At 40.3% G+C, this 18,454-nt stretch overlaps 1 protein-coding gene across 8 annotated transcripts in view; it reads right to left on the bottom strand.

Annotated features, from left to right (window-relative positions):
* Window positions 1-18,454, bottom strand: part of ENOX1 (ecto-NOX disulfide-thiol exchanger 1) — a 366,853-nt gene that overhangs the window by 112,253 nt on the left and 236,146 nt on the right. The gene's annotated exons all lie outside the window — the stretch shown is intronic.

The following is an 18,454-nucleotide window of genomic DNA, read 5'->3' as shown; positions in this document are numbered from 1 at the left end:
TATTTGGCATGCAATCTTTGTCTCCGCCAAGCCGCCACGAATCAATACCCATATGGAACCTCTTACTGTGGCCCCTGTTAAGATCCTGAGAAGGTAACTGCAAGGGCAGACATGTCTTTGTAGGTGCTCTTCTAGCCCTGAATTTTTTAAGAACTACATATTAAATACATGGGCAGATGCCCTTAAATAAGTGCTGCACAATCCCAATCTATAAAGCCCCATGTAGGCATAGGACTCCTGCAAGTACAGGAGTAAAGGCACGTAGCATCAACATATGTGTGTGTGTGTACGTGTGAGTGCGTGCATGTGTATATTTGTAGAAGTGGAAAGGATTGAATGAAGGAGGGGCAGGAAATAACCTCCTTGACTTCCAGCTTTCTCAGCTGGCCAGGGGATCCATCTCAACACCATTCAGCATGAACTATGTTCTGTGAAACAGAGCCCAGACTGTAGCAAAAACAAGTCTCTAAGGGAATTTTGGCAGAAACAGTGCGTGAGGAGGAATCTAGGTGAATGATTCTCATTAATAATCAACCAAGCAATAATTTATATGATCTCTACAATGTCTGTCAGACTCACTCTATAAACAAAGCCCTTACAGTATCATCAAAACACTTGCCACTTGAAAATTACTTCAATGAGACATATATCACTGACAAAGCTTTAACGCTGTACTTTGGCTTTTTTGAAGAAAGTCCTGAGTCTGCACAGAGTTTACAGCAGACAATCCTGAAACTTTAGATGCTCTTCCTCAGAGCTGGCTGTGCTGTAGCAGAAAACACTAAAAGCAAATCTGGCCTCCTGTTGATCCCTGCCCACAAAATCACAGACAAACACTGTATTTAGAGCAATATACATGACACAGACTAAATTAAAGAAAAACACCTTCTCTTTTTACTAGCAAATCATGGGGTGAATCACTCCTGGTGCATCCCTTATTGCAGCAGGGCTTGGCACAACAGGACCCCAATCTTGTTTAAAGCTCCTAATGCAATGTAAATTATAGGAGAGAATAGCAAATAATAATAATAATACAAGAACATGTTACCACAATAGATGCCATTTTACTCCTAATATGCAACTTCCACCTTGCTTCATAAAGAAAACTACACAGTCACCATAATTTAATTTCTATTACTCTTTCTGCTCATGAAGAGCCATCAGTGTCATTTTGACCTCAAAATGGTCTTGGACACTACCTGCACACGGTGAATATATTTAGTTTCCTCTTAGAAAAGCTCTGCAAAGAAGTACCTGACAGGAACCCTGAGAATGAGCTGGAAAACTCAGGACTTGATGTTGAGGGAGCCTGATGACAGTCTGTCAGTTTTTCACGGCTGACAGCTGCATGTGTGAGAAGCTAGAGTCAGAAAAAATTGACTAATCTCCATCTCCATCAACAATCAGCTGCTTTTCCATGTGTAAAAAAACCCATTGTCACTGTAGTGGAAACTTGTGGATGTGAAAACAGAAGAGAGAAAAAAAAAGAAACAGTAAAATGAAGCTTAAAAAAAAGAAACAGTAAAGTTTAATATCTTTATCAATGATATTGACAGTGAGATTGAGTGCACTCTCAGCAAGTTTGCAGATGACACAAAGCTGAATGATGTAGTTGCCACACCGGAAGGACTGGATGTCATCCAGAGGGACCTGGACAGACTGGGAAAGTGGGCCTCTGAGAACCTCATGAGGTTCAACAAGGCCAAGTGCAAGGTCCTGCACCTGGGTTGGGGCAATCCCCGATTTCAGTACACGATGGGGGATGTCGTGCTTGAGAGCAGCCCTGCAAAGAAGGACTTGGGGGTGCTGGTCAATGAGAAGCTCGACATGAGCCGGCAATGTGAGCTTGCAGCCCAGAAGGCCAACCGTATCCTGGGCTGCATCAAAAGAAGTGTGGCCAGCGGGGCGAGGGAAGGGATTCTGCCCCTCCATTCCTCTCTTGTGAGACCTCATCTGGAATACTGTGTCCAGTTCTGAAATCCTCAACGTAAGAAGGATATGGAGTTGTTGGAACGGGTCCAGAGGGGGGCTACAAAGATGATCAGAGGGCTGGAGCACCTTCCCTACGAGAACAGGCTGAGAGAGTTGGGCCTGTTCAGCCTGGAGAACAGAAGGCTCAGAGGAGACCGTATATCAACGTTTCAGTACCTGAAGGGGGTCTACAGGAAAGCTGAAGAGGGGCTGTTCATAAAGGCTTGTGGGGACAGGACCAGGGGAAGAGGGTAAAAACTGGAGAGGGGCAGATTTAGACTGGACATTAGGAAGAATTTCTTCTCTATGAGAGTGGTGAGACACCGGACACAGGTTGCGCAGGGAGGTTGTGGCTGCCCCATCCCTGGAGGTGTTCAAGGCCAGGTTAGATGGGGACTTGGGCAGCCTGATTTAGTGGGATGTCCCTGCCCATGGCAGGGGGGTGGGAACTAGATGATCTTTAAGGTCCCTTCCAACCCTAACTATTTTATGATTCTATGATTCTAAGTAGGGAAGAAGGAAAAAGGTAAAGAGAAAAATCAAAAGAAATGCAAAGAAGGGGAGGGAAAGATGAGCAGACAACAGTATAATCTGGAACTTCTGTGGCATGGGTCCATACTCTGTCCACAGTCTGTTTTGACCAGTGCCAGAAATTTAAAAAATTCATGAGTTCATATCACATCATGATTTTAAGTGCTGTCGTCTCCAGATTTCCTGCTGCTCAAGAACTCTTTCATGCTATAAGAACAATAGGCTTCTTCCATCTCTTCATCAATAAATCACTTTTTTGTATGGCATCATTCACAGGTTCATTGTGAAGAAAATAACAAAACCACAAAGTCTTGACACCGCCACCTGATCCCCAGTAAATAGCTCCAAAGCTGGTTTGTAAAATTATGGAACTGCCTAATATGCAAGATTTACAATGCTTATACAAATTAATATGTGTGTAGCTGTATTTCTTGACTTTCAAAGGTCTTTGTGCATTCACAATATGCTGCTTGGGATAACACTCTCTAGTTCTACACGTCTCCATTCCACTTCTACAGTTGTGGGCTCATCACAGTGGCCTTAGCCAAACAAAGCAGCCTACTTAAGCTCCCTCCACGGGAAGTTCTTCAATCTGTTTGCCCAGTGAACCTCTTCCTAAAGTAAAATTTTGCTATGTTCCTTGAAAACAAGATCACCAGCTACAGAAGATGAGAAAAATAATAAATAAAACATGATTATGCAGCCTATGAACTGCTAATGGATTTTTCTTTGCTTGCTGTCTAGGAAAGTGTTGTATTTCAGAAATTTGAGAGGCACTTGTATGGCACAAATAGAAAAAAAGGTTATTGGAAGATAAGTACCTAAGTATATATGAATGAACACTGAAAAGAAGTCAAAGAAATAGGAGAAGTTTCAATTCCCAAGCTAGGCTAATACTGAAATATAACTCTTATAATAGAAGAAACATAGAAAGTTTCCAATGTGTAAAAGATGCTAAAATACCATCTTCTGGGTATTAACGTGACCTCAGAGAAAACGAGGGAAAAAAAGAAATTCAGACATTTCATTGGACATTTCCCAAATGAAAACAAAAGAGACTCATTTTTCTCATGAATCATGAAAGAAGTTCAAGCCATTAAACTGGAGTTACTGTGTGGATCCTTGAATCTGTGGAATGCATACAAACACTCTCCTTGCCTTTGCAGGGTCACAGGAGTAATAACAGACTTGCTGAAACCAGAAAGAAGCTGTACAGTCCAGAAATGTGTATCAACTGCATGAGCAAGTTCATGCACAAACACAAGAAAAACTGAGCTCTGTTAGACTGAAGAATCCTTCTAGCCCTTTCGCCCAGACACCTGCCTCTAACAGCAAATGCCTAATTTTGTTTAATACTAGAACAGGACAATCCTGAAGCAAAACCTCCATATAAAGTTCTCTGAGTCTCCAACACTCTACAACTCAAGGGCTTCCTAAGACAGAGAAAGTTCTGTGCCTCTTTCAGGTTTCTTTTTGGATGAAAATACCAGTGAGCTTTATTACATGGGATGTATTTGTCTTTGTGTCATTACTAGAGATGACAGAAAGTTGTCCTGTGAAATCAGCTGGAAAATCTCTAGTGACGATATTTCAAACTTTTAACCAAGTTATTCTGTGTGCATGCTTATCCTTTAAAAGCCTGAGCAAGCAGGCTTAAGAGGGACTTATAACGATGAATGGTTGTTCCCGCTACTATGTTCCTAGTTTCCTTCATGTTAAATAAACAAAAAGGTCCAGATTCCTAAAACCATTGTATCTTTAACCGAAGGAGTACTGGAGGGAGGGCAAGCACACTAGGTGCTGTAAATATTTGATAGCTATAAATTCTGCTGGGTGTAAGAAATCTTGATGTTTTGTAATATTCCTTACTAGAACTGTTTGACCTCCACAGAGTTTATGGCAGTAATGTGTAGGACAATATCTGAATGCTCTGTGCATGGGCAGAATACCTGTTGGATTTGAATTTGATTAACTAACTGTTGAGTAAGTAATAAAGTGGTACTTGGTGCATTAATAAACTGTTTATTGGTTAAGAATTAACCAAGAATCCTATCTTGAGAAATAATATGCAACATAAAACAGAAGCCATAGTTGATTGCAGGAAGTAACGCTCCTGAGCATCTATAAAAAGAGCCATCTTAATTAAACTCACATGCACTATGACAAAGCTATTTTGTTAGATTTCGGCTTTTAAAGCCATCTAACATCTTAGCAAGCTGAAAACATACCTATATATTCAGCCCCCTTTGCAAATACAGACTGTTACTACAGCTCTTTAGGACCACGAGAAACCATTAAGCTGCTTTATGGAAGCAGTTATCCTGGGTAGTGGCAGGCTCAGGCCACCAGCAGCATATCTCCATCCAAACCAAAAAGATTTGTATGTTCACAGGGCTTTCATCTAGGTACAGCTTGAGGACTCAGAAGCCATATGAGGATGAAGAGAATGAGCTTTGGTGACTAGAGAGCTTGCACATAGACATAGATGACAGAGGATGTAAGATCAGACATGAGTGACTTAAAGAACAGGCATTTTGCATTGAGGAGTATTGGATGAAAGCCAGATGAACCAAGAGAATGGGAAGTAGCATCCAGTGTATGATTCCTTCTGCGTTCAAAAGAGGAAGAACAGCAAAAATATGCCCATGGAATTGAGGATCTGTCTGACCACTGTGGCTCAGACAACTACCTTTTCTTCAGCTTTGGATAATCTGCAACAGTTTCAGTTTTTGGCTAGACATCTGTCAGAAGGAAGGGTAATAAAGTGTGCTAGAGGAAAAACAGAGTACACTGATCAAGAAACAGGAGGATTTTTTAACTTTTACATAGTCACACCTGTGATTTGACCTGTTCTCTCAATATCAAACAGACATTAAAAAAAGAAGATATTAAATAAATATAAGCTATGAGCTTCCACATGTTAGCTTTGTCTTGATCTGCAAATGCTAAGTTCATGAATGTAATACTTTTCTTGAGCTAAAAGTATTCAGAATGACAGTTTTTGAAAGAGGTCTTCATTAGCTAAGGCCTCCTCTAACTATCACTCCCCTTCTCAAATTTTGCAGAGTTTAAAAATTTGCTGATGCATTCGCTGCAGTTCCAGATGACTTTTCAACTTCCCTTTCCATCTATGAATCTGATTGGTTTTAGATCTTGATAACATAAGCACAAGGGCCCTCTCAGGTCTCTGAAGTGCCTGTTTAAGGCAGCCAGACACAATGGTCAAATGGCTGTCAGTGGAGTACTTTTCATCTTTGCTAGAGAAATCCCTAATGGGATACCCTACACTTCATAATGAAACAACTCCCCTCCTTCGACATGCTGTTTGACTGCAGTAATAATTCCATTGACCAATTTAGAAGAGGCTTGACATTAAAACTGTCAGGAGAGTGTGCATCATGCTAAGGTAAATAAGGGTAGTCCATATGCCTGAAAGCTGTTATTTCAACCTTTCAGCAGACTTAGACAGACATTTCTGCATCCTTTGACATCTGGGTCACAACCATAAAGTTTTCCAGCATAAGTTCAATAATTATAACATTACAACTAGCTTTTTCAGTTCATCTCCATTCCTTTTGCATCTCCCACAGAGCAGAAAACCCTTCTCTCTACCATCTGGGCATATGTCTAGTACAAGGAAGGTCATCAGCAGATAGAGATGCCAGAGTAGCCAGCTGCTCTGCAGGCTTCACTCCCTGAGGCCTCAGTACCAGAGCCATTATCAATGGAACGGTGCAGACTAATAATCCTTGATTTTGGCAAATAGCCCAGGGGCAGCCGGCTGGGATGGGTTAAAATTGTTCTGAGGTTCTTTTACGTTACTGTGGGAACTGTGCAGGGTAGTGCACAGAACTGGGTTAATGCTTTTGGCCCCCAGTGACTCTTCCATCTCTCCTGTCTCCCACAGCAAGGGGAAATGCATGCCTCAACTAATAATAAATCTACACTGAGCATGTGGAGAACACCGTGCCAAATATTAAACAGCTGGGGCTCTCTGGCCAGCCATTAGCTAGCCCAATCACAGCACTGCCTGAAGTCTTCAAGAGAAGAAGTGAAAATAAGCTGGGTAAAAAAGAAACTTCCAAATCAGCTGGAAAATAATACCACAGAACATTTGTATAAAGCTCTTGTGTGCTGTCAAAGAGTTTATCATGACATAGCTTTTATTTCCTTACAAACACAAACCTCTCATCACGTTCTTCACCAAAAAAGGGATGAGAAGTGTTTACAGGAGGAAGATGGAATCTCTCCAAGAAGACTTGAATTTCTGTCCCTCCAAAATAGCTTGAAATACAAGCAGTGCTCGTCTGTCTTTCAGCATTGAAAAAAGGGTTATATTTTTCCTTAGAAAGTAGCTATCTTTACAAAATTCTTACAATGTCATATTCCATTATCCAGTTCAACAGGGAAAAGATTGTACTTTAAAAGAAATCAGGAGCCTTTATAAATGAACAGCATACTCCAGAAAGCGGAATAAGACACTGTGTGCCCCAAATTACTTCACTTTGTACCCTGATTAAGGAAGAATCCAGGCTTTGTATCTCTTGTGCATAACATTTTTTAATTTAGTTTATATTAGTGGTTGTTTGCAAAACTTGTAACTTAAAACTCTTGCTGCTAGGAAATCTAGTCTATAATTTCTGGCAGCCTGCACTAAGGGTTCATCTACTAATATTTCAGAAAAGTGGACTAAAGGCATAGCAATTTCACACACACTCAAACACGGAACCAAGCCCACCATCCAGAAATTAAATTAGCCTTTTCGGTATTTGCATTTTATCATCAGAACCCTCTACATGTGACTCTCCTTGAAAATGCTTCTGAGAAAGATGCATGTTTATAAACACCAAGAACAGAAGAGACATTATTTAAAGAAGTATCTATTTTCAAATTAAAGATAAAACCAAATTATGTCAGACAGACTTTGTTTCAAACTATAATAATTCTTTATCCCAGTTTTAGTGAAAAATATTTATTTCTAAAATTTACAGGCTAGAAAATATTATCCATACTAAGATGCTTCTTTTGCCTCATTTACACAGCTAGGGTTCTGTCAACAGGGTTATGATAAAACATTTTTTCAGAGGTTTGCATTTTAACCATCAATTTATGTTCCAAGATTGACAGATCGTGTGTTCTCAGTTCAAGAATACATGATAGAATTGTTCTTAGTATACTTCCAGCATCTTTTCCCAATATGAAAAACATACGCCCAACTCAAACTTCCTTCAGAGGCTATGATGTAGTGCGGCAATACAAACATAACATACAAAACATGCAGCATGTAAATGTATCAGGGAAAAAAGTGCAGTTTCATTGGGAATTCAATGTACAACACAATAAATGCAGCATAATTAAGGAATGCTCAATAAATAGTGTGTAATTATTTGGGCTTGCAAAAAGTCTTTGATAATGCCCTTCACAAGAGGCTGTCAAGTAAACTGTGCAGGCATAAAGTGAGAGGCAAAGTCTTGTAACAACTGATACAGGTCAGAAGTTGGCCAAAGAGGAAGGAAAATCAAGAACAGAAACAAACAAGCACTTTTCATCTCAGATGAACAGCATGGTTGGAGGTAATATGTTGATAACCGTATTGAAAAGAGAGTAAGTAATGACATAGAAAAGACATGCAATTATTTGCCTGAAATAATAAAAAAAAAATTATATCAGGAGGCATTTTAGAGGAACCACACAGGAGGAAGGCAGCTGGGTGCAAGGATGTCAGTGCTAACAAATCCCAAGTGAGGCTCTTGGGCTGAATGGCTCATGCAGTAAAGATCCGGCAGTGTTGCACTGCATCAAAGAGGCCAGGGAAGCCCATTAAAGGTTAGCCTGGGTAAGGGACAAGACAAAAAAGTATGTGAAAAGCACTGCAAAGCTTGTAGAAAAGCCAAAGTCCCACTTGACATACCATGTTCTGAATTAGTCACCCCATCCTCCCCAAGCAATATAAAAGCACAGCAGAAATAGAATGATGAGTATCATCGGGAACATTATAAAACAGATCATAGGAACCATCACTGAAAAAGCCTTGGATTGCTCACTGGGGAGAAGAGGCAGTTATGTAGGAGCATTACAAAGTTCATGAATTTTACAGAGGGTGTAGGTGGGGAGGTTCTGTGGACTCTGCTCTATGATACAAAACTAGGAAGGATTTAGTGAACTAAATAACGAGTCTGTAAATGAAGAACAGGTAGGCAGAAACACTTAATTGCAATAAGCAATTACTCCCATGGAACTTCATGTTATGTAAAACTTAACTGAAGGATGACCTTATCAGAATTAAAACAAAAAATAAAGAAAGAAGTACAGAAAAAACCACACAGAGAAACCCATCACAGACCTTAGACAACAAAACTGTTCAAAACGATCAAACAGGAGGCAGGGATGCTAAGGTCATCTATTATTAAAATTGTCTGACACTTCCTATTACAACATCCTGTTGTCAGTTGCTTTTAGCTTTGCCAATCATTAACAGTTTGGACTGAAATTTTACACATTGAATATCTGCCTGAGGCTGAAATACTATGGAAAATTTTAGTCTGAACAATTCAACTGCTGCACAAATGGAACCAGAGAAAAGGGTTTTTTTTTTTATTTCATGTTCAAAAAATTGGTTTTCTGTCTTGGCAGTTGGAGCCTCTCCAGACTTGGAGGGAGGATGCAATATTTCAGAGGTGAAAAGCCTTCACACTGTAGCAGTAATATTTGCCATTCTCTTTAAACTCTACCTGAAAAGTCAGGCAAATTATGGCTTTGAATAAAATCACATTCACTCATACTCTGAAAAATTGATCTATTTTTGGCTTTAACAGCTAAAATCACAAAGGATTACATCTTCCGTGAATGTGCTGGATTATGCTCAAGCCTCTGCTCTGCAACCAAGGAAAGAGTTAATGCAGAAAGAGTTCAGCTATTGTCAACGTTCGAAATTATTTGTTCCAGCCTTTTAAAACTTGAAACCTAAAGTTGCCTTCTACTTCTGTGCTCTTTTCACCATCAGTTTGAGAAGTTTTCAGCTTAGCGAGGGAGGAAACTAACCTTGTGACACTTGCAGAGATCAGAGTGGTTAAATCAGAACATTGTCTGAGCAACTCAACTCTTCTAAAAGCCTGGCAGGTTTGGAGCAGCTAATTGGGTCTTGCCCCATATGTTCTGCCTGTGATTTTTCCAGCAACTGAACATGGAGAGCAACAGGGCCAGCAAGCAGATTTTTTACAAGTTTTGCTGTTCTTGTCTCTTTCCTTTCATGCCAGTTCTAGGGAGAGGTTTGCAAAGTTCTGAAATTTGGGGTTCTTTTGCTTGCTGGCCATTTCACTTGAAACATCTCCACTCTGCAGGAGTTTTGGAGGGAAACAAACTCATTAGATTATAATCTGCAGCAGGATCCATCATGATCAGGATGTATCTAGTTCACTCCAAACCAGCTTCTAACTCACCACCCAACACCAGTTTCACCAGAGAGGTAGAAAACCGCTTTTCATGCAGTGAGGACCAGGCAGATGACAGCAACTTCTTGCAGGTACCACAGGACCAAAGAGAGAGTAGGTCAGAGCTGACCAGACCACTTGCCCCCACCTTGCCCTTCTCTCCAACAGGAGCAGCTCAGCTCACGGTGCCACTCTGTGACGGGCAGAGGAAAGAGCGTTTCAGGGGCTGCTGGTGGGAGAGAAGTAAAGGGATGGCGATTGGTGGTGCCATCAGCTTGGTTGGAATGGGGTAGATGGCATAATATCTGGATGTGGCCCATGCAGCTGGGCTGGCTGAATTTACTGAAGTCAGTAGATTTGAGTCTCTTTTTTTTTTTCCCACAGCAGCTGAACTGTTTAGCTTTGTGGGTCATGTTCTCAGCTGTACTACAGCTGTATTCAAGGGGTCTTAGAGAAGAGGCTTTTAGCACCTGGGACTGCCGGCGACTGCTTTGTCCTTCAGTTTGTGCTGAAGTGGCCTCAGGACAATTTTGAGTTTTGTGGGGCTGAAGTACTTAAGGAAGGCTGCTAATGGGCCACATGCCCTACCACCCTGGTCGGTGTAATGCTGGCTTTCAACTACCTTTGCCATGCCAGCGAATTTTCAGCCTTTCAGATGTTAGGCAGCTTTATAGTTTCTTTGCACTGCTGAAATGGGACAGAAGGACCAGGTTAGGAAAGGTCCTTTCTAAGACTAGCACAAGTATTTTAAACTCAAATGATAAATTTGCAGTTCAAGGAGGTTTCCAACTGGCTTCTTTGGTTTCTGGATTCCAGCACTGACAGGATTAATGTTTCACACCATGCATTATATTTCCAGAAACTTAAATCAAGAACACACTCATCCAAGCTTCACAGGAATGTATACTACTACAGAATTATGTCCAGCATCTTTATGTTTTGTTGTCATATGAGTATTAAACAACTCCATGCCACCTTGTATAATTCTCAAAACAGTCAGGTTTCTCAGATTAAATGCCAGTCTCACATTATGAAACTGGTCATGTTCCTGAGAACTAAATCACAAAATAACTATGGTCCAGGGCCAGGAATTAATGTGTATTATTTTTGTAGCCACCTTTTCCAGCATTTCCAGATTATAGGTTTTATGTTATCATGAACAGCCATGGTCATGGTACTCCTCCAAACATGAATCGACATCATTCTGAATCACAGATGATATATAGCCCATCTATCAAAAAAAACACCCAACGTGGCAGAAGTAATGCAAAACCTTTCCTACTTTATCTGCCACTTTATAAATCTGACTGCACTTGTCTGAATCTTTTTCCCTAGGGCTTCTTAAATTTCAGCAGAATTCTCCTTGATGTTGTGAACTGAATAAGAAAAAGCAAAGCAACCAAACTGATACTTAGCAAAGCTAAAATGCATAGTAACACAGAATTGAAAGGTGAGTAAACCACCGCTGATTAGCATGATTTTCTAAGAAAAAGAGGTTTGGGGCAGGGGGGAGCCTCTTCAGGATAGAAAGAAATAATGCCATCTATCTTGAAAAGGAAAAAGAGAGATAAAAGAGAGATGACTGATACAAGCAAAGATTAAAATGTAAAACACCCAGCAACTCCTTCTTTGACGTGCAGTATACTGCGGAGCAGAATATTCTAAAATAAATATTGTGGACTGAGCTTTGCATCCAGCTCCACCAGTGACTCTGCAGCTACTAGAAGCACTGTGCCAGGATCTCAGGTGGCAAGGATAAAAACAGAAGCTCATTATGGAATGAGAAATACAAGAATGCTTTGGTGAGAGCACATTCCCTGCAGAGTGCCACGCAAGTGAAAAAAAGAACATTGAAATAATACTGGCCCTTGATCCTCTCAAAAGCTGAGAGCACATTTATTCAGCTGAAATTCAAAAAACTCAGCCACAGTTTATAAAACATATTTGATCATTGTGTAAGACCCTTTGGCATTTTCTTTCAGAGAAAAGATCTCCAGATGTTATTTTTACAGTCCGTCTTAAGTAAATGTATGTGTTTAGCTAAACGGGCTTAAACGTAAGAGCCACCAAGGAGAACAATGATGAAATGCTTTACTTCATTTATAAACCAACTGTCAAATCCTTGTTTAGGAACATCTGGCTGGGAAGGTGATTTGAAAAGTTTTTCCATCGGTAAATATCAGCATAGTAAGCTCTTCTACTTATAGACAGCTCTAAATTGTAAATGTAATTAGTAGAGAAATGGCATCAGAGTGTACGTCTAAAGTCATGTTCAGCTTATCCATGCACACAAAACATTCATTCCACAGCACAGCTAACATGTAATGTGTAATCACTCGCAACTTCTTAATTAACATAACACATCAAATATCAGGTTTGGAACCCAAAAGTTGCTTTCTCTACAAGCTGCACAAGAAAATGCAAGGTTGCTTCTCACAATAGCTCTTCAAAGTAAGCTCATGCACCTCCCTGACAAACTCTCAGCAACCATCATGGCCTGGATTCAGCAGCCCAGCTTTCACCCACACCTCTGTACCTTTTCCATCTCGCTTTGTCACAGAGGTCCAGCAGGAGCTCCTGTGAGAGAGGAACAACACCCGTCCTCTGCACACCTCCATCTGTTCCTTAGCACAGTTTCTGCCGTTTAACAGGGTTTCAACAGCTTGCAAGGGCCTAAATGCCACAGCAACATTCTTAATTCAAAGGCTGATATAATCTAAAATCTACAAAGCAAGGCTGAGACCAAGAAAATAGATTTTTTTCTCTCCATCTTCCCCTGTTTTGTGGCCACATGACAACTCTGATGTGACACAATCCAGGAACCCTTTTTGTAATTCAATTCTATTTCTGAAACAAAAGTCTACTTTCATCCTGGGTCTAATCTAATATTAGGGAATGATGAGATTTTTGTGAGGAATTTCTTTGCTCAATGAGAAACAAAGCAGCCGATTTATTGCAGAAATTCACTTTCAGCCGAAATGAAGATAACACCAGTCTGGGACCTCACTGTAGATTCAGAGATATTCATATTGCCCACATCAAAACATTGAATTGCAGCACCTCAAACAGGAGCCTTTCCACCTCCTCACATGGCCTGTGGAAAAGGTGGAAGATTGTGCAGAGTGATTCAGCCCACTTACAGTAATCTGTGCATCCCCCAAAGGAGATTGCTGTCTCTTTCCAGAAGCTATGACAGAAACCTATTTTCATCACACTCGTCTCTTTGGTGCTCCTTTTGCACATCCAGTAACAGGAAGGCAGAACCTTGTACATAGTTCTTTGCTGTAAAGAAACTACTGGGAAATTACTGGAATACTTCCTTAAATCAACAACAACAGAAAGGAATTAAATTTTGAACTCATCCTGAGTGGAAAGCTTATTGTGAACTAGAGAAATTAGTTAGAATAATCTTGTTTTGGTTAAGTCATATTAGCAAAAACTGTTATATTCCTGAGTGGCCATGCATACAGGCAACAGCCAAGACATTTGCTGACAAGAATGGGATGCTCAGACATGCTAAAAAAAATTGAAGAGTTTAATCACATGAAAACTTAACAAAAACCATTGACTAGAAAACTGTAGCAAAAGGGGCAAAATGAAAAATGTGTCAGACAGAAATGGAATGGTAGCCCATTTTGAACAGGGCAAGAGGGATTTAGGAGATAGGGAGATCAAGAAGAGAAGATGGAGCTTTTTTTTTAAGACACTGTGGTTATAAATGATAAGAAAAATAAGTATGGAAGTAGCATATTTGTTTCAATTTCCAAAAGTATTTGACAAGTTTCCATAGGAGAGATTAATGACTAAGTAGCACAGAATAAGAACAAAGAAATAAAAAAGCCTTCTGTGTATAAAAACTAGCTCAAATTTTTGTTTTGCCTTTAGAAGAAGACTACCCCTCTTACACAAGAGACCTTTTCCTTATAGTCATAAATCAACCATTATCCTGTAGGCCTGGATTTGGAGGGCTGCTTTAAGAATGTCACATGCTTGTAATAGTATTGCTGTCACTTTAATGGTCTGAAGTCATAGCAAGACAAGGTTTACAGGCCAGTATAGTCAGGAAAAACAGAGAAGCCCATGTTCGGGTCACAGACAGCAGTAATGAACTTCCACACTAAATACAGGTAGGGAGTACATTCTTTGAGTTTAATTAGAGATGTTAAGTCAGGAATACAAAAGAAAAGCTGGTCGGCATCCGTAAAAGAGAAGGGAATATTAAAAAGGAAGTGGTGACACGGTGGTTATTCTGTAAGGAATAGATACGCAAGCCTGTGGCAGATGAAAAGATTAATAAAGGGAGGAAAATTATAATGTGCTGCAAACTACTCCTTCCTTTAAATTCATCGTTTTTACTGTCTGCTATAATTAAAGCTTTAGTCTCCTGATTGCCTCAGACCATCAGAGGGCTGATGCAATTTTTTCCAGCTACCTGAGCTGGTGCAAGAAGATTTTACCTACAGACACTGCCTTATGCGGCAATTGCTGTACAACACTTGCTTCCTTACTTTGTGAGCAAATGTATATCAGAAGAGCTCACTGTGATCCTGCCTCTTTTCCTCCCCTTTGCTCTCACAAAGCTTGATTTGTTATCCGTACACAGTCCCTAAGGTCAAGGCAGCACAGGTTGTGAGTGGGACTGGGCATTAAACAAGGGGGTCAATTAATGTGATGGAAAATACTTCTTTTGTTCATTTGGTTTTCTGAGTTTTCTAATCTAAAAGACAGACGAAGCCTGGTCTTTTATGGTCAGATTCACTTTTCTTTATTTTACTAACACAAGGAAGAAAAAATTACCATCCTTTATTCCTGCAGGCTCTGCAGACTTCCATGAGTGGAAGAGGGAAATTGAGTCCTGTTATGGTCTGTGTTATCGATAGATGGGTTCTCTCTCCCTAACCCCAGGTTCACTCTCTCCTCTTACGCTAATCTTTGGAACTCCAGGGGGGAACAGTCAAGGCTCCAACCACAATACTTGGCCAGCAACATTTTACTACTGAAATGTACTGGCGAAGGAGCAAACCCAGGTTTGTTACCCTTTAAATCCCCAATGAGTTTGCAGAGCAGGTGGGACATGCAAACCTGTAAACTCCATTTATATGCAGCCATGGACTTTCCTGATATTTTCAGTCTATAACACCAACACAAAAGAAAACTATGACAGGTTGTCAAGGTTGTCACTTTTTGATCATAAAAGCATGGTGAGTAATACAAAAAGTCCTCTGGAGGACTTCTTTAGTTCAAGCTTACCATATACATATGTGGATGAGGCATTAAATACAGTATCTCAAGGCTACAGATGAAACAAATCTTGGAAGCAGAACAAAAAACAGGTCATATAATCAAGTCTAGTGAGATGTGGCTCTCACACAGTGTGGCCCACAGAGGCCAGATGCCATTCTGCGCTGGAAAATGTGAAATAATTGAGCTAGGATAAGGCAAACAACCTAGGAAATGTGTGAAAAAACAAACTGTGTTTGAATTCTAACAAGAAAACATCACTGAGAAAATATCACTAGATCCACAACCTGATGCCTGTTAGCAATAAGAAGGGAGAATTACAGTATACAGTAACCATGGCTAGAATATGCACACCTGTGAAAATATTTCCATCATATGATTCTTAGAATAATGGAGTCCTTCTGTTACTATTTACTTGAGTCAGCTAAGAGATCTTAATGCCCCTTAGTAGATATCTGTTATATTACAGAGATCACATTCAAATCTATATAAACGCTTTGTGAAGGAAAAGTAGAGATCAGTGGGAAAAGCAGGCAGGAAACAGGGAACACAACTGTCTGAGCTGTGGTAAAAAAAAGCCCTCCACTGAGAACCTGAGACCTCAAATCCCTGGATGAATAGTTGGAAGGATGGTTAGCTCTCACGTCCCCAATGAGCTCAACTGCTGAGGTAAAACACTAGAAGAGAGGCAGTCCTTATGGGACACCAAATGGTGTATATGAGTCATTAGCTATCACAATTTTGTTTTCTTAGCACTGCACCTTCACATTTCTAAGGCACGCACACATGCAGAGGCACATGCCACCTCATAAGGCCATGCTGAAGCCATTTGTTACAGGGAAATATATGCTGGGATCCTTCATGGAGACATATGTTCCCTCTTGAGACCCACTATTAGAAACTTCCATTCATATATATAACAGCCTACTTGCCTTCAAGAAGACAATCGTTGTCACGATGATTATATGCAAAACTTTTTCTGTAGAACTAGTTGGTTTGGGTTTGTTTGGGTTTGTTTTATCTAAATTCCAGCTTAAATTCCACCAGGACAACAATGACAAAACCCAAGAAATGCAGGTTGTTTTCTCTTTCTTAAGGTAAAACGTAGGGCACGTGTTCCAAACCATATTTAGATTTTAAAGCTCAGAATTAACACCTTCAATTGCAGCCAGAAACTATCTTAGTTTGGAGGCCGAAAGTCCTTATTCTTGGGAGTTGACAAATCAGTCATGACAAGCCTGAACCAGCTATGGTTTATTATAAAATCAAGCTTGGTTTTCTGCTTGAGGTAATCAGACATACCTGAACAAAAGGATACAAAGTTAAAAGGTGATATATGTAGGGAGAACTGGAAGAGATATTTTACTTTACACAGGCTAGTGAAGAGCAAGAACAAACTTGAGATTTTTCCATACACTGAATTCTGGATAATAACATAAATGGACCTCTTAATATTTATAATAAGTAATTTGTTAAATCAGCTACTCTTGGAGTTGCAGATCTGCTCAGATGCAGACTCCTATTCCCTGCTGCCTGCACACAGCCCTTTAATCCAGGTGCAGCATCCAAGCTCTCTCCTCTCACAACCTTTTCTAACACCCTAGGTGGTTACAAAAGTATTAAAATCACAGTAAAGAAAAAAAGGATGCTATGACATTTATTATAATACACTAAAGGACAGCAGCACTGTGCCTGGGTATAAACACACTAAATACCAGGCAATTAAAAGAAAATAAAATCTGCTCATTTTTTTCCCCCTTGTACTCTTGATTTTGGAGAGCTTATTGGTTTATTTTGAGGAATATTTAATTTATTTATGGCACTGGATATTCTAGCAGATAAAACTGTAGGACATTCTGCAATGTCTTAAAAATACCTCTATGAAGCGTGCTTGAAGGGCCAAAATTGTTATCAAAAGATACCGGAAAAGAAGGTTTCAATCATTATTCCTGGAAAGGGCTCAGTCATCTAAGACCACGTATACATCAAGTTCCAAACAGAGGGTTTCCACTAGAAGAGTAAAATAAATTTGACAGATGCAGCTCAAAATAGGGTAAAACCTCACTACTGTAGTGCGTTATAATACTCCACATTTATTTCTAGTGAAATGAACTATTTAAAATGCAATTATATCAGAAGGAAGAAGAAGAGTTGAAGAAGCATGTAACTTGCCCTCTTTACCTACTGGAGTTCGGACATTTCTCTTCTGAAATACATTTTGTGCTGCCAGATGTTTACAAAAAAGATGACAATAAGCATATCTGCATGTTCTCCCATGGTGCCATCTCTTCTAAATGCTAGCGAAGCTGTTTCCTATTCTTGCAATTCCTGTCTTCCAATCCTTCTGTAAAAGTCACAGCAGCATAGTCAAAGAGCAGGTAGGATTTTTTTCCCTGTCTCTAAGGTATGCAATAGTTTGCCTGTTTCTCACTGCCTGACTCAGAATATCAGATAAAAAGAGCAAAACTGCTTTTTCACTTACCACCGAATTACTGCTGTGCCAAGATACTTATATAAAAAGCTACACAATAGGCAGGCAGCTTCGTAATCACTGCAGCTTTTCATGCCAATCAGTATTATCCCATTGTTTCCATGCGGTCTCTTACCTACGTGGTTTATCTAACTGAAAGAAAACAGACCATGTGCAATTTGGGGCGAGATTGACTCTTAAGTGTTCAGGTGGCATTTAGCTTACTGGAACTCTAAGCCTTTCCTGAACAGAAATAACAAACAATTACTAAATAATGTAGGCATTGTGGTCAGAAGGAGGAGATTATTTAGAAAGGAAAATCAGTTAGGGTCAAGAGTGCTGATATTGGGACTGGTGCGGTTTAATATCTTTGTCAAAGACATGGACAGTGAGATTGAGGCCAACTTCAGCAAGTTTGCCGATGACACCAAGCTGTTTGTTGTGATTGAAACAGTGGAGGGAAGGGATTCCATCCAGAGGGACTTTGTCAGGCTTGAGAGGTGGGTCTCTGCAATTCTCAGGCAGTTCAACAAGCTCAAGAGCAAGATCCTGCAAATGGGCCTGGGCAATCCCAAGCACAAATAAAGGCTGGTCATCGAATGGGTTGAAGCAGCCGTGACGAGAAGGAATTGGTGGTGTTGGCTGATGAGAAGCTCAACATGACCTGGCAACGTGTGCATGCAGGCCTGAAAGCCAACCATATCCTGCGCTGCATCAAAACAAGTGTGACCAGCAGGCTGAGGGAGGTGATTTCCTCCTTCTACAATGATCTTGTGACACCCCACCCTACCGCGTTCAACTCTGGGGCCTC

Source organism: Cuculus canorus, chromosome 1 (genome assembly GCF_017976375.1).
Source record: "Cuculus canorus isolate bCucCan1 chromosome 1, bCucCan1.pri, whole genome shotgun sequence".
NCBI classification, from domain to species: domain Eukaryota; kingdom Metazoa; phylum Chordata; class Aves; order Cuculiformes; family Cuculidae; genus Cuculus; species Cuculus canorus.
The sequence above is the reverse complement of the archived record's forward strand: the minus strand, read 5'-3'. Positions and strand labels throughout refer to the sequence as shown.